The following is a 17,705-nucleotide window of genomic DNA, read 5'->3' as shown; positions in this document are numbered from 1 at the left end:
TTTTTGAGGATTAAATTACATGACATGAATGGCCGTATCTTTTGATTGAAGTGACTTACTAGCATGAAGCTTTTAAAGCTCCAAGAGCCAATAGTCCTTAATATGTTACACAAATTTGAATTTGATACATCTACCCGCTCTTAAGAAAAACGGTTCTTAACAGTCGGACAGACAAACATACAGTCACACTGACGGACAACAAACCAGTCCTAGAAGGGTTTTACAGATTGAAGCACGGAACCGAGAAGGTACATTCTTTCTATAGTATCATACATTTACAAATCATACTAATATTTGGATTATTTCCTAGGCTGTTGAATAGTACTGGAAGACTTGAAATGTGGTACTGTCTAAGAATTTTAAAAATGAAAAATTACTAAGAAATCTACGAAACGTCTTTGCCACAAGGTTAGTGCAATCTCTGCTATGACGCCCAGGAATATTCTACTTGTCACTGGAATGATCAGTATAGCCTATGACCGGATTATTTGCATGGAGTGGCGTATTGCCCGGCCGCCTATTACCCAGAGAATGGTCCCTGGCACTCGTTTGATAGCAAGCTGACTGGATCTGGAGGGTCTGGAACGTGGAGAAACCGCCACTCCTATCTGGGATTCAACTCGGCATTTCCAGGGCCGGAGTCTAGTGTTGTATCCACTAGACCACAAAGCCCACAACACAGCAGCATTAAAGAGGAAAAATGTTAGCGCCAGACAAAGAAGTGGATACTCGCAAAGGATGTTGAGTGTAGCGGTCACGTAGAGGTGACGAGATTAGCTGAAAATAGGAAAATAGAAAGCCTGGAGAGACGTTACTTAAGGAACAGAAGAGGTCCAGAAGCGCTTCCCATTATGTTCATTCCTTAACGAAATTTAACACAGTAACACATTTTTCACACCAACAGCTCCGTTCATCAAATCAGTGCTAAGAGATAAGAATAATTCACATAAGCACTTAGTCATCTACTTTGCTTCACAAGCGTGCCCGTTGCTCTGTAAAACCCATAATTAATCACTTATAGCATTAATAAACAGTTTAACTACTTGCAACGTTCAGTTCAAGAGAATCGTGCATGACCGATGGTCAACTTCGTCTACTCCATTGATAAATTTACAAGTACAACCAGTTTACGTTTATATTAATAATGATATCAAATAATGTAAGTATTACATAAAATATGACTACTATACGCCTTACACACAATAATGTGATCAATGTAAATGAGTGTCGTAAACTGCTTTCTGTCTGAAATTTGAAATTTGTGGTAAGGTTCTATGGGACCAAACTGCTGAGGTCATCGGACCCTAGGCTTACATACTGATTAATCTAACTTAAACTAACTTACGCTAGGGACAACACACACCCAAGCCCGAGGGTGGACTCGAACCTCCGACGAGGAGAGCCGCGCAAACCGTGACAAGGCGCCCCAAACCGCACGGCTACCCCGCGCTGCTTTCTGTCTGAATACGAGTGGCTGTGAGCCTATGAATTGTCTTATGTACTTCAGTGAATGTAGATTCATATGTTTGTGATAAATTTTGGTGATATCTTTAGTGAAAATATGCATATTTTTTCGACATTCTACATGCTGAGTATCATTACACTTAGGCTCTGTCGAAGGAAAATTAATCTATCTCTAATTTTTTTGTATATATACAGGGTGTTTCAGAATGGATATAATGATTTTAATACTTTGCAGCATTCAATGTATTCAGCTTACAATTATAAATAATACTTGAAAGCAAACAGCAACTCCAAGTGTTCAGTGTGAGCTCCATGCGTCAGTGCATAGGATCGACAGGTGAGTTCTTCCCAAACCTTTATCAGTTTGTCTGGAGAAATTCCTGCAATGATGCTGTTTCTAATGTCGAGTAGATTAGCTGGTGGTGGAGGCACATACATATGATCCTTTATGAACCCCAAAGGTAAAAATCGCATGGTGTCGTATCGTGTGTGAACGTGAAGGTCATGCAAAACAAGCTCAGTTATATGGGCTCTTGCCGCCAGCCCAGCGGTCGAGTACAACGTCGTTTAACACGTCACGAACTGAATTATGCCACTGCGGTGGCGCACCATCTTGCTGCCAGATAAAGTGCTGTGGTTCAGCTTCTTCCAGCTGAGGAAAGAGCCATAGATAGCATCAAGACAATAAACACCAGTTACTTTTCGCAAAAAGAAAGCACATAAACTTCCCCCAGGGATACAGTGCCAAAAACATTCAATTTAGGGGAGTATCATTGCAACTGCGCTATCTCGTGAGGATTTCCTGACACCCAGATGCACACATTATGTCTTTTTACATTTCCACTTGGGTGAAATGTTATTTCATCATTGAAAACGACACGATCCAGAAAATCTTATCGTCAAGCAGCAACATTTCGTTTGCAAAGTTGGCACGTACACCGAAGTCCGTAGGCTTTTGGGTTTGTAACAACTGCGTGGGATGAGGATGTAGTTATAAGCGTTTGCTTAAGTCTCCACACAGACGTCACTAGAATTACTAATTCACCACTAGCTTTCCTAGCTCATTCCTTGGTGGGTACGCCTGACAAATTCACACTCGTTCAACAGAATCTTCAGTCACTCTTGGTCGTTCCATACTCTTACCTTTGCACACAGGAAGACAAATAAAACGATCTCAGTTGCAATTTCATTTACTGTATTGTTTATACTTGTAAGTTGAATGTTATAAATTTTACGGAACTTTAAACTCGTATATTCATTTCGAAACACCCTGAATATTCCCACTTTATCACCTTCTTCTACATTCTTAAATATCACCTTACTACAGACATATAGAAATAACCTATATTTAAACCCCTCTACAGCATCGTCACAGTCGAAATACTTGCCACTTTAAAAAATTTAGTTATAGGTATATGTGAAGGGTCAAAGAAAGCAATGCATGAAGCCAACTGCAGCTTTCCGTGTCATTTCTGACAAGTGATATGTTCGAGGCAGAAGACTGGAAACAACCATAGACAGTATCTAATTTCACCTGCTTTTGAAATCAAATGTGCTATTACATGGAAGAAAAGATAGAGCAGGAACTTCGGATGGCTCTGAATACCTTGCTTGGGACTATCGGATATCACACGATGTATTACTGTCTTATATCAATATATTCCATAAACATCAAACTTATTCGTTAACTACATTTTTTGCGACTAGTCCGTTACCAGCTGCTGCGACGTTTAATGTGACAAACACAATAAATACAAAACGTAGAGTGTCATATTTCATTTATTGGAGTCATTAGCGTTTTAATGGCAACATGCTAGTGAAAAATTCAGCGGCTGTTTAGATACACACGACAAGCTGAAACGGAAAAAGTTAATATTACATACAACAAAATTGAAATGGCATTACCTATTTATTGCTCACTTCCATAAAACTGAAATGCGATAAACAAATAATTCTTTTGTTTACATACGTTGCATTTATAATAAAAATCTAATTATCTTTCACAATCACAAAAAGAAGAGTGACGAAAACCATTATTTGCATATATAGCTTCGAAAGCGTCCTTTTACTCCTTTTAAAAATGTATCTTGAAACGCTAATAATCTCATACAGCTCGTGTTTCGTGAAGTAGGGTAATTCCTCAGTATGGATTTTTTATACTGAAGTAGTAAAAGTTCTGAATACTTTTTGTTTCTCTGCTTCTGTTTCCAGGAAAATATTAAGCGTTGTGTCTGCTTTCTCTCAAGATTTAACTTATCTCTGGAGATATAAGAGCTCTACCACATAACTCTAAGAACATCAGGGCCGCCAAGGCAAGGTAATCGACGGAGAATTCAGTGTTTTGTAAACTTCCGGGCGGCGTGTCATTGAAACGGCCTCAACAACAGCACAAAATAAACGTAACTTCAATGTACTTTTATTACTACTTAATTCCTTGAAACTTCCTGGCAGATTAAAACTGTGTGCCAGACCGAGATTCGAACTCGGGACATTTGCCTTTCGCGGGCATCTGCTCTACCAACTACTTAATTCCTCGTCAGATCTACAAGAGTGTTAAATAATCTAATTCGTATTTTGTCGAAACTGGGACTCTTCGTGGCAAGGGAGTCATCTGTGATCCTTATTTATAGAATTCCTTTTTTGTTTTTCTGTCTGTATATCGCTGATTTTTGTTTCAAAATTACTGGATTGAACGCTGTCACCCATCATAAAACATGTTAAAAATCACTGGTAATAGGGACTAAAGCCATGTTCGTAAAGTTGAAAAATATTTTATGATGTGCATACGATACAAAAGTTGTATAACATGCCGTATGACGTCGTTTCAGAGTAATGGAACTACTCGGTTCATTATTGTATACAAGACCATGCTTGCATACAGTCGCTGTATACGAAAATTTTAAAAGAACGTCAGAAGGTGCCCTCTATCCGCATAGTCGAATTTAAATCAGATACTGAAATAATTCGAACATAAATCGTTCCAAAGCAATATCAATAAAACATTGTTGAGGATTTCTTACCCTTGCAAACACATTAAATTTTAGAAATTCCTGTATTGAAATTTTTAAAAATTTCTTTGGTATATAAGGCCTGTAATGTTAAGGAATACACTTAACATAAATTAAAACATCATACTGAAATAAGTAATAGATAGAACGTTCCAAATATGTATATGTAAGATATTAATAAGGATTTTTTAGCCTTACAAACATACATACTAAGTTAAATTTGAATAACTCTGAAGAAAAATTTAAGAAAGAAATGTGTCTTCTCGTCTTTCCATTCGACAATCATAGAGGAAACTGCGTAAGACCAAATGGCGCACAGACTAAGCTATAAATCCATCATGTTAACTTCATCAAAGTAGTATGTGTACGTTTAGGAATGTTTTGCATATGGGTTATTCCTGTATTGTATTTTAAATCCTTAGTACGGATGGACGGTAGTCCTTAAAGTTACAGGAGCTTTAACCAAACAAATTCGTATTAAAATGTTGGACGATAGCGTGCGAATATTGATTTTGTATATGAAAGTAAACCGATAGTTCTGTTACGACAGGTTAGGCTACTCAATAAGTACAACGTACCGTAGTTTAGCTAGTTCTATATTCTAATTAGGTTACAATTTTCTTTAACTTTTTTGTCTCATAGAGATTTTAAATTCTGACATTAAAAATAAGAAAAATGTCCATTTTTAAAATGTGCTACTGACTGCAGTAATTTTAGGGTATTTCTTTGAAATGAATTTGTGTGGTGTAAACAGATAGGACATTTGCATGCAACTATCCATTACCTGAACCATTTGCTTGTCAAACCAAAATGATCAGACTCCACGCAAATGCCAAAGTTAGGTGGGATAAATGGACAAGATTTTTTATAAAAGTGAGTATAGCGTAATGGATAACTTGCAAGCCATGAACTAAACTATATAAATGTGTAAATTGTACGAAATACTTGCTTATCTGTGATTCACAGATGTCGAGAAGGCCTTTAGGTCATTTCCAGCTAATCTTTACTAACTGTCTGAGAATCAGTGAGGGATAAGGAATTGATTCAACATGTGATAGTATTTTGGTCGTGAGAGAATTTAGATTTGATAGTTGATTAAGGCATTGAGATTCCACATCACCAAAACTCAGCGACGATACAAGATATTTTCAGTCCTCCAACAGGACAAAACATATGAGCTAGATGACGATACAACGTACGCAGACGCGCGTGTAATATTATAATGTAATGGGAAATTTCAAATAAGTAACAATAAAGTTAATAATAATAATTATTATTATCATTATTATAATTATTATTATTATTATCATTACAATAATAGAAGTACCAGAAAGCTTCATTTTGTGTATGACTTTGACTGTGTGATCTAGTATACATACATTTCACCACCAAGTGGAAGAAGGTAGTAAGGAAGACTTGATAGTCAACATATCTAAAACTAAACTGCATGAATTACTAGTAAAGTCATTGAGCCGTTAGGTGAGTTTGTATTTAAGGTACTTAGACATCCTATGTATTGGACAAGAAATGGACAGTTTTTTTTTTTATTTACGTGAAGCGGAAAGATATCAGTTATTATATTTATTGCAAGTAATATGGATGCGATCGGATCAAATAATGAAGCGGATGGATGATATACGGGCAGAGGGAGTTGTTAGCTTGAGTCTAGCGGTTTAAGAAAAGACCGAAAAGACTGCTTTATATAAGGTGGGAAAACAGACATCAGAAAAATTGCAAAAGGATCGTAGATGGTTGGGTTGGAAAACTGTAATGCGTATAAGAATTTAGATGAGACTTTTACCCAGTACTCGTCATATAGTCACTCACTTAATAGCAGAGTTCCCGCGAAAGGCAGCAAATCGGAATCGAACACCGGTCCGAGTGACAGTTAAACATTTACATACAGTCCCAGCATGCAGTTCGACTATTTTCTTCCACAAGCTTCAACATGTTACGTACAGTACCAACACGTAGTTAGCCTACACTTAAGCGCCAAATACAGAGGTATGTAAACCGGCAGAATACGGTTCTGCGGTTGGCAACGCCTATATAAGACAGCACGTGTCTGGCGCAGTTGATCGATCGGTTACTGTTCTTAGAATGGCAGATGATCAAGATTGAAGTAAGTTTGACCGTGGTGCTATAGACGGCGCACGAAAGATGGGACACAGAATCTCCGAGGTAGCGATGAATGGGGTTCTTTCCATATGACCATTTCACGAGTGTACCGTGAATATCAGGGCTCTGGTAAAATATCAAATCTTTGATATCGCTGCGGCCGGAAAAAGATCCTGCAAGAACGGGACCAATGACGACTGAAAATAATTGTTCAACATGACAAAGGCGCAACTCTTTCGCAAATTGCTGCAGATTTCGATGCTGGACCATCACAAGTTTCAGCGTGCAAACCATTCAACGAAACATTATCGATATGGGCTTTCGCAGTCGAAGGGCCACTCGTATAAACTTGATGACTGCATGACACAAAGCTTTACTCCTCGCCTTGGCCCTTCTACAGCGACATTGGACTGTTGATGACTGGAAACATGTTGCCTGATCAGACGAGTCTCGTTTCATATAGTAAAGAGCGGATGGACGTGTTCGGGTATGGAGACGACTCATGAATCAATGGACCCTGCATGTCAGGAGGGGACTGTTCAAGTTGGTGGAGGCTCTGTAATGGTGTGAGATGCGTGCAATTGATAGGCTACAACAACCTTCTCTCACTCCTTTCTTGACCACTGCTTCCCTTTCATGTCCATCGGTTCTTGAAACTGCATCTGGTTTCCGTACAAGCTGTGGACAATCTTTCGCTCCCTGTACTTTTTTTCTGCTAGCTTCATAATTTCATAGCACATTCCATTCAACATTGTCAAAAGCTTTCTCCAAGTCTACAAATGTATAAAATTGAGGTCTCTTTTCTTCAGCCTAACCTCTACGATAAGTCACAGGGTCAGTATTTCGGCACGTATACCCACATTTCTTCCAAACTCGAACTCGTCATCCCAGAGGATGGCTTCTGCCAGCTGTCCCGTCTTTCTGTAAATAAATCGTGTCATTATTTTGCAGCAATGATTTATTAAAATCATGGTGAGGTCATGTTCACACCTGTCAATACCTGTCTTCTTTCTAATTAAAATTATCACGTTCTTCTTGAAGTATCAGACAATTTCGTCCGTCTCATATATTTTGCGTAGCAGCTGGAATAGTATCGTCACGGTATGTTCCACCAAGGATCTCAGTTGTCTAATCGAGCGCTCCTGTTTCTACTTAGGTGTTTTAGTGCTCTGTCAATTTCTTCTCCCAGTAACAGAGTTAATAAAAAAGAGGTCATAAATTAAAACGTCGTGCCTGATGCTGAGGTTTTACTGCTGAACACGAAAATGCAGCAAGCAATTAACTATTTATTCATGTTATCTTTTTGTGAGAGATGTCAGCGAGAAAAAGTTTTGTAAAGGTTTGAAATTTTAAAGTTCGCTGGAAGTCACTAAGTGTTCTAATTTTCAAATACTGGATGAACATAGTCGTAATTTTCGCTGCCTCGAGACAGTTTCTAACTGTAATAACTGTTTACTGTGTTAAAACATTAACAGGAGAACTCACTGAGGGTCATGAGATATCTCCTAATATCGTGTCGGGCCTCCTTTTGCATAGAGTAGTGCAGCAATTCGACTTTGCATGGACTGAACATGTCATTGGAAGTCCCCTGCAGAAATAATGAGCCATGCTGACTCTATAGTCGCCCACAACTGCAAAAGTGCCCGCATCTCGTGGTCGTACGGTCCGTTCTCACTTCCCACGCCCGGGTTCCCGGGTTCGATTCCCGGCGGGGTCAGGGATTTTCTCTGCCTCGTGATAGCTGGGTGTTGTGTGCTGTCCTTAGGTTAGTTAGGTTTAAGTAGTTCTAAGTTCTAGGGGACTGATGACCATAGCTGTTAAGTCCCATAGTGCTCAGAGCCATTTACAACTGCAAAAGTGTTGCTGGTGCAGGATTTTGTGAACGAACTGACCTCTCTATTACATCCCATAAATGTTCTTTGGGATTTATGTCGGGCGACCTGAGTGGCCAAATCATTCGCTCGAACTGTCCAGAATGTTCTTCGAACAAATCACGAACAGTTGTACTGCGAGACATCACCCATTGTCATTCACAAAAATGCCAATGTTGTCTGAGACCATGAAGTTCATGAATGGTTGAAAATGGTCTCCAGGTACCGAATATAACCATTTCCACTCAATGATCAGTTGAATCAGGGAATCCAGTCAGTTCAAAGTAAACACTGCACATACCATTATGGAGCCATCAGCAATGCTCTCTTTGACAACTTGGGTCCATTGCTTCATGGGACCTGCGCCACACGTGAACTCTACCATCAGCTCTTACCACTGAAAGTGGAACTACTCTGACCAGGCCGTGGTTTTCCAGTCGTCACGAGCCCAGAAGAGGGGAAGCAAGCGATGACGTACTATTACCAAAGTCACTAGAGTCGGTCGTCTGCTGCCATAGCACGTTAACGGCACATTTCAGTGCACTTTCCTAACGGATACGTTCGTCGTACGTTCCTCATTTATTTCTGCGGATATTTCACGCAGTGTTGTTTGTCTGTTAGCACTGAAAATTCTACGCAAACGCCGCTGCTTTCGGTCGTTAAGTGAAGATCGTCGGCCACTACGTTGTCTGCTGTGAGAGATAATGCCTCAGATTTTGAGTTCTCGCCACACTGCTGACACTGTGAATCTTGACATCATGATCACTATTGAAACCGTTTCACGTGAACCACCTGAATACAAATGACGGCTCCGCTAATGCACTGCCCTTTTATACCTTGTGTACGTCAGACTACCGCCTTCTTTATATGTGCACATTGCTATCCCATGACTTTCGTCACCTCAGTGTACATCTCTTGAATAGATTGTGACAGAATTTCAGATTCTTAAATTCTATCAGTTATTGCACGAATTATTGAAAATCAAATATTTGTTGCTCCTGGAAGCCGTCAGATAGGCAACCTACAACTGGTATTTTGCACCATGCACCGGGCTCGCACTTAGTAAAGTACACTACTAGACATTAAAATTGCTACACCAAGCAGAAATGCAGATGATAAACGGGTATTCATTCGACAAATATATTATACTAGAACTGACTAATGATTACATTTTCACTCAATTTGGGTGCATAGATATTGAGAAATCAGTACCCAGAACAACCACCTCCGACCGTAATAACCGCCTTGATACGCCTGGGCATTGTGTCACAGCTTGGATGGCGTGTACACGTACAGCTGCCCATGTAGCTTCAACACGATACCACGGTTCCTCAAGAGTAGTGACTGGCGTATTGTAACGAGCAAGTTGCCTGGCCACCATTGACCAGACGTTTTTAATTGGTGAGAGATCTGGAGAATATGCTGGCCAGGGCAGCAGTCGAACATTTTCTGTATCCAGAAAGGCGCGTACAGGACCTGCAACGTGCGGTCGTGCATTATTCTGCTGAAATGTAGGGTTGCGCAGGGACCGAAAGAAGGGTAGAGCCACGGGTCGTAACACATCTGAAATGTAACGTCCGCTGTTCAAAGTGCCGTCATTGCGAACAAGAGGTGACCGAGACGTGTAACCAATGACACCCCATACCATAACGCCGGATGATACGCCAGTATCGCGATGACGAACATACGCTTCCAATGGGCGTTCACCGCGATGTCGCCAAACACGGATGCGATCATCACGATGCTGTAAACAGAACTTGGATTCATCCGGAAAAATGACGTTGTGAAAGTCGTGCACCCAGGTTCGTCGTTGAGTACACCATCGCAGGCGCTACTGTCTGTGATGCAATGTCAAGGGTAACCGCAGCCATGGTCTCCGAACTGATAGTCCATCCTGCTCCAGACGTCGTCGAACTGTTCGTGCAGATGGTTGTTGTCTTGCAAACTTCCCCATCTGTTGCCTCAGGGACCGAGACGTGGCTGCACGATCCGTTACAGCCATGCGGATTAGATGCCTGTCATCTGGACTGCTCACTACGAGGCCGTTGGGATCCAGCACGGCGTTCCGTATTACCCTCCTGAACCCACCGGTTCCATATTCTGCTAACAGTCATTGGATCTCGACCAACGCGAGCACCAATGTCGTGATACAATAAACGGCAATCGCGATATGCTACAATCCAACCTTTATCAAAGTCGGAAACGTGATGGTACGCATTTCTCCTCCTTACACCAGGCATCACAACAATGTTTCACCAGGCAATGCCGGTCAACTGCTGTTTGTGTATGAGAAATCGGTTGGAAACTTTCCTCATGTCAGCACGTTGTAGGTGTCGCCACCGGCGCCAACCTTGTGTGAATATTCTGAAAAGCTAATTATTTGCATATCACAGCATCCTCTTCCTGTCGGTTAAATTTCGCGTCTGTAGCACATCTTCTTCGTGGTGTAGCAATTTTAATGGCCAGTAGTGTACATTCTTATCGCCTGACTGGGCAACGTCTGTGTCGTGGTCGCCTTCTTTGTCCTTACTTTCATGCAGTCTGTGTCTGCACTTGTCGAGGGAATAAGTTTATGTTCTTGTACGAAATGATGTTGATTCTCAGTGGTTGGATGTTAAATATGTACTCGTTACATTGTATATCGTTCTGTTACATGCATTATAAACGTTGTGTATTTATCCAACGGAGAACGGCTTAATTTTTATAAGTGGTTCCACATTTGGACTGTTGAACTGATTTTTGTGTTACATGTGTTGTGGCACGTTGATTAGATGTTATCTTAATATTGCTTGACAATGACTAAAAATGTCGAAACTGGCCTATAGTAAATAAACTGAAATCTGTACAGCAAATAACAAACAATTTTTTCGTTTGAAAAATCTACGGTGGCTATAGACATATGAGCAAACAAATTACCAATTACTTCAGACCTCTCTGCGTGCTTTTAAGTTTCTGACAAAGGCTCAAATTCTCTACCGGGATTCTAGTGGTTGTTCTTTCTTACAACCACTTGTTAACAGAAGGTAGGAGGATTAAAGAATAATGTGTCGTCATCGAGATGAGTCTTAGAGACAGATTACGAGCTCGGAATGTACAAGAAAATCGTAGTAAATCCTAATTTGTCTTAAAAAATATTCCTGCATTCGGCTTAAGTAGTGTATAGAAACCGTAGGCAAGTTTTATAAGGCTGTCCGGAAACCGATATTAATGCAATATCTCGACTGCCGGGGATAAACTCCTAACCCACTATTATCTTTGACATCTTGGAAATCGACATACATCGAGGAAAACAAAGTTTCACTCAGTATCTACCGTGACAGCCCATAATGAAATTACCCTTGCGTCGAGGTTTATAACTACAACTAGACCAGACACCTTTGGACCTATAATATTTTCATTCCATGCCCAGCAGAGTTTTTATACCTCGAGTAGTTCGTTCACAGTTCTACCACGATCAACATTTTCATCATAAATAAGTTATTGAAGGATGTTACAGTTTTGAAGTTGGTAGCACTGGTGACGTGGGTCTTTATCAACGTGCTACAAAGGCCTTTCATACATAAGAAGTTTATTCGATGTTATGATAATTTTTCGATGTCTGGCAACCTCTGATAGAATCTGAAGCTCGATACAGTGTTCTATTCTCCAGAAGAATTTGTTGCTTTTCGCGGTCCTTCATGACTGGATGAATCCGGTCCAGTATGCGGGGTGGTCGCAAATAGTCTGAAAAGCTTGTATGGGTGTTGGATAGTAGGCTGTACTGAGAAACTGTTGTTAAGAAAAAAATTCGACACGTTTCACCGTTTCCGACTTAATTAACTAGAAATTACCTAGATGGTTGCGCGCTCAGATTCAAGTGACCCTCCCGATACAATAAGAATCAGTTTTTCTTAGATCTTCGATAATAGTGCACGACACTGCTCAGCCGTTGGCTTGGGTTCGATCCTTACTATCGACCCATGTCCAATTTTGTTATCGCTCACTTAATCCGTTTTAGGGAACCAAACGAAGAGCACGTTTGTCGACCTGTCTGACGGGACGCTCCAATTCGCATGCACAACGGCCTGATTAGCTGACATCAATAGCGATTAACACGCGAACAGCGCAGCATATCGAATTTGTTTTAAAAAATTATTTCTCAGCACAATCTGCACTGCAACGCCCTACCATTACCATACACTGCACAATCGTACCCGATGTTGGTTCCGATTGAGAGGTGGTGTTGATCCTCCATGCCACACAAAACAGGTCACAACACTGTTGTAGAAGCAACGACAAAAGTATGTCAAATTTCACACGACGCAAAATCCCCAAGATAGCCAAGTTTTTCAGAAACTCGAAACTTGCCGCGAACTTCAGTGTGAGATCATTTTAAGTTTCCACAACTAAACTCTGTTTCGAAATCTGCCAGGGAATCTTACGCAAAGTTTGTCAGCGGAAAGGCACAAACCGTACCCTTGCTGCGCGATAACAATGGAGACGTTACGGAAAAAATTGGTTTTTGTGGTAAGGTCTTATGGGACCAAACTGTTGAGGTCATCGGTCCCTAGACTTGAAAACTACTTAATCTAACTTAAACTAACTTACACTAGGGATGACACATACTCATTCCCGAGGGAGGATTCCTGAATTACAATCAGGAACAACTGCCAACATGAGTAACTTAGAAATAGATATCCTCGGTTTAGCGAGGAAAGACTATTATACCAGTATTCAGAGACTACTCTTTTTCTTCTAAAAGGCAACAGAGATGATGTAAACTGCAATTTGTTCTCCAGTAGTGGATCCGGTGTGCTTTAAGGAAACGTAAGAAGAGTGTCTCTACCGTGTTGCCCCGACACCCTCATGGGTTTTCCACATAAAATAGGTCACAGTCAGTCTCTGGTATCTCCGTTCACCAAATATGGGTTGGAAGTACCTATGAAAACTTCAACGGATACCTCTCCCGATATTTACTATATTATTTATGATACGATAAGAACTGCTTCTTTTGATATTCAATGACACACGGTGAAGTGAAGTACTTTCGGAGAAATCGACAACGTAAATTATTACTACTGTATTGGTATCTAGACGTGTGGTGTAGAAGTAGCGTCTTCAGTCCTGGGTTCTAAACCCAGCCAACGCTTACATGTTGAATGAAACTCATCAGCAATGGAGGCAGAAAACTTCCGACATAAGAAGTCACCCTCATTCTGATAACCACCTTGTGAAAGATGGCGGACACACGTTCACGGCACTCTCTCGTTCTTGGGGTAGGAAATTGCCCCGAAAATGATGAGAAGTCAAAAATGGTTCAAATGGCTCTGAGCACTATGGGACTCAACATCTTAGGTCATAAGTCCCCTAGAACTTAGAACTACTTAAACCTAACTAACCTAAGGACATCACACACACCCATGCCCGAGGCAGGATTCGAACCTGCGACCGTAGCAGTCCCGCGGTTCCGGACTGCAGCGCCAGAACCGCACGGCCACCGCGGCGGGCGATGAGAAATCATCAATGATCGTCGGCATGAGGATGCCGAAGGAAAAGGAAATCATCGCATTAATGACACATAATGCTCACAGGTCATGTGGCCTGTAATAGAAAAAGTTGTCCTGATGATCTCTCCATTGGCAAAAAATGTCGGATTAGTCCTCCATTTGGATCTCTGGGAAGAGACTCGCCAGTTTTTCCCTGACTCCCCTATGATTTTCCACATATAGTAGAGTATAGTGAGCCTCGGGGAGGTGACCATGAAAAAAAGACTGAATAACAGACGAAAGGATAACGTTCTACGAATCGGGGCGTGGAATATCAGAAGTCTGAACGTGACAGGCATGATATAAAATCTGAAAATGGAAAGGCAAAGGCTCACTTTAGACATAACGGTGGTCAGTGAAGTGAAATTGAAATAACGAAAAGGATTTCTGGTCAGATGAATGTGGGGGCAGTATGAACAGTAGCGGAAAATGGTGTAATAGGAATAGCGATCGTTATGAATAGAAAGTTAGCGCGGAGGTTGGGGTGCCGTTAACAGTTCGATGACACGTTTGTTCTTAACCGAGTGGACAGGAAACCACCATTTTGACAACAATAATTCAGGTATAAATTCCAACGGCGCAAGCGATGAACAGTATTTGAGGATATTGAATGGGCAGTCCAATACGTAAAGGAAGATGAAAATCTATTAGTCGATAGAGGAATGGAATGTGATTGTAGAGGAAAGACTGGAGGTAAAGGTTACGGGAAATTTTGTGCTTGGTATTAGAAATGGGAGATAAGAAAGACTAACTGAGTTCTGCAATAAGTTTCAGAAAGTAATGGCGAATATTCTGTTAAACTCTCATAAGGGGAGAAAGTATAGCAAGGGCGATAACATTAGGAGCGTAACGGGAATTCCACTGTTAAATGCAGAGTACAGAGCGGATAGATGGAAAGAATACATTGAAGGCTTCGGTGAGGCGGAGGAGTTCTCTGATGACCTGACAGAAAAGGAAAGAGGAGTCGATACGGAAGAGATAGGAGTCCAGTACTGTAACCACGATTTAAAAGAGATCTGGAAGACTTAAGATCAGACACGGTAGAATGGACCGATAGCATTCCACCCGAATTTCTAAGATCAAAGAGGGAATTGGCAACAAAACGATTATTCACGTTGATGTGTAGAATGCATGAAACTGGGTATATACCATAACACTTTCGGAAAAACTTCATCCAAACAATTCCTAAGATGATACCGTGGGTGAATTATCGTACAGTCAGCTTAACAGCTCATGCCTCTAAGTTGCTAACAAAAATAATACACAGAAGAAAGGAAAAGAAAGGATGTATTACATGATGATCAGTTTGACATACTAAATGTAAAAGCACCATAAAGGCAATTCGGACTTTGCGGTTGATAATAGAAGCAATACTGAAGAAAAATCTAAACAACTTCATAAGATTTGTCGATCTGAAAAAACGTACGACAATGTAAAATGGTGCAAGATATTCGAAATGCTTAGAAAAATAAAGGTAAGCTATAGGGAAAGACAGGTAATATACAATAGGCCTGCTAAATCCGCAGGACAGGACAGGTAGTTTAATTTGTGGAAAGGGGTCAAAATAAGCGGTTGTCAGTTCCACTCAAACATACAACCTTATTTATTTGACCAAACATTACAAGAGCCAAGAAAATTAAAAAAAAAACACACAGCATTAATTCTTGGAACTTAATTACTGCCTGAATGCACCATACAATCTGATGCCTTAAGGGCAAGACCACTTTAATTTAAAATCAGCTGAAAGAAGCCAATAACTTAAGACTCAAACCAAAATCTGAAATCTAAAAGGCAGAAGGCCATATCTTAAGTCAGTTCTTTCAATCAGGCTGAAAGCCCAAACAGTCTGACACCCTAAGAGCAAAACAACTTTAAAATTCTGCCGAAGGCCCATCAAAATAAATTTTTACAAGGCCAAAGGCCTTACCTTAAAACAGTTTTTATTTAGGGCGGAGGCCCAAAAAATCTGATCCTTAAGAGCAAAACAACTTTACTTCAAAGTCGGCTGAAGGCCCATCACTTAAGACTCAACAAACTTAAATTTTTTTAAAAAAGCCAAAGGCTTTAATTAAAACAGTTCTTAAATTGGGCTTAAGGTCCAAACAAACTTACGCCTTAAGGGCAAAACAACCTTCATTTAAAAAATCGTCTAGAAGCCATACTGATACAAACAACAAGAACTAATAAGAAAAGGCAGTACGCCCAACGCCACTCAGAAGTTTCCGAGGGTCAGCCTGGAATTCAAACACTAACGCTCGTTTAGGTGAGACAGGCAGTCGGCCCAACCATTCTCAACCTGACGACAACGCAACCGACAGACAGTCAATGGACCCACCCGACCAGCACACAACAGGGAGTTCAATGGAACAACGTAGAAAGTTACATGCTAACAGGCGTTGACATACGTCAACGGAGACAGATGAAAATGTGTGCCTCGACCGGGACTCGAACCCGGGATCTTCTGCTTACATGGCAGACGCTCTATCCATTTGAGCCACCGAGGACACAGAGCATAGCGCGACTGCAGGGATTTATCTCTGGCACGCCTCCTGCGAAGCCCACATTCTCAACGTATTGTCCCGCACTACATTCGTAGTGCCCCCAACCATTATACTCATTACTCACGGCGCGTTGCCGATTCCCGTAAGAGTTCAGGCATTGTTTGTGCATTCGCACAGAAGAAGAAGATGGTCAAGTGGCCGGTGAGCCTTAACTATATATATATAAAGATGGTATCTGTTCTTTCGGAGCTATCAATACGGACAACGCAGTGGCTGACGTCCTCCATTTAACGACCGAGAGCAACACAGCGGGAAATATCCACAGAAATCAATGTGGGGCATACGACGAACGTATCCGTGAGGGCAGTGAGGCGATATTTGGGATTAATGTGCTATGAAGACAGACACTCGATGCGGGCGTCTTCGTTGACAGCACAACTTCGCCTGCAGCGCCTTTGCCTGGCTCAAGAGCACGTCGGTTGGACCCTAGATGACTGCAAAACCGTGGCCTGGTCAAATGAGTCCTTATCCCGGTTGGTAAGAGGTGATGGTAGGGTTCGACTGTGGCGCAGACCCCACGAAACTATGGACCCAAATTGTCAATAAGCGGCGTGCGAGCTAGTAGTGGCTCCATAATTGTGTGGCTGTATGTTCTTAGAATGGACTAGGTTCTTTGGTGGAGCTGAACCGGTCATTGAACATTTGCAGCCATTGATGCACTTCATGTTCCGAAACAACGATGGAATTTTTATAGACCATAATGCGCCGTCTCACGGCACTACAGTTGTTTGCAGTTGGTTTGTAGAACATTCTGGACAATTTGAGGGAACAATTTTGCCACCCAGATCGCCTAATATGAATCACATCGAACAATTGTGGTACCTAGTCGACAGGTCAGTTCGTGTACAAACAGCTGCACCGGCAACGCTTTCACAGTTGTGTATGGCTAGTATAGGGGCTAGGCTGGTATCACCCCAAAGTACCGTTATCCAATATGGCGCCGATGACGTCATCCAAAATGGCTGCTGTGACATCCAACAAGATGGCGGATTTTGGAGGGAAGTTTAAATTTTGGCTGGAAAGTGCCATGCCCCCCTCGCCCAGAAAAATGGCGCGAAGTTCAAATTCCAACATGATAATGCGTCACACCCCAGTTATCTCTACTAAGCAAAGAAAATGGCGGGAAAAAAAGACTTATCTTTAGTAAACTTATTTCAA

At 41.2% G+C, this 17,705-nt stretch overlaps 1 non-coding gene across 1 annotated transcript; it reads right to left on the bottom strand.

Annotated features, from left to right (window-relative positions):
• Nucleotides 1-16,416: 16,416 nt before the first annotated feature.
• Trnat-ugu (transfer RNA threonine (anticodon UGU)) lies at nt 16,417-16,490 on the bottom strand. Its single transcript has one exon. It is a non-coding gene; the product is annotated as a tRNA-Thr (tRNA).
• Between the last annotated feature and the right edge of the window lie 1,215 nt (nt 16,491-17,705).

This window comes from Schistocerca cancellata, chromosome 8 (assembly GCF_023864275.1).
Source record: "Schistocerca cancellata isolate TAMUIC-IGC-003103 chromosome 8, iqSchCanc2.1, whole genome shotgun sequence".
Classification (NCBI taxonomy): domain Eukaryota; kingdom Metazoa; phylum Arthropoda; class Insecta; order Orthoptera; family Acrididae; genus Schistocerca; species Schistocerca cancellata.
Note: the sequence above shows the minus strand (reverse complement) of the source record. Positions and strands in the feature narration are given on the sequence as shown.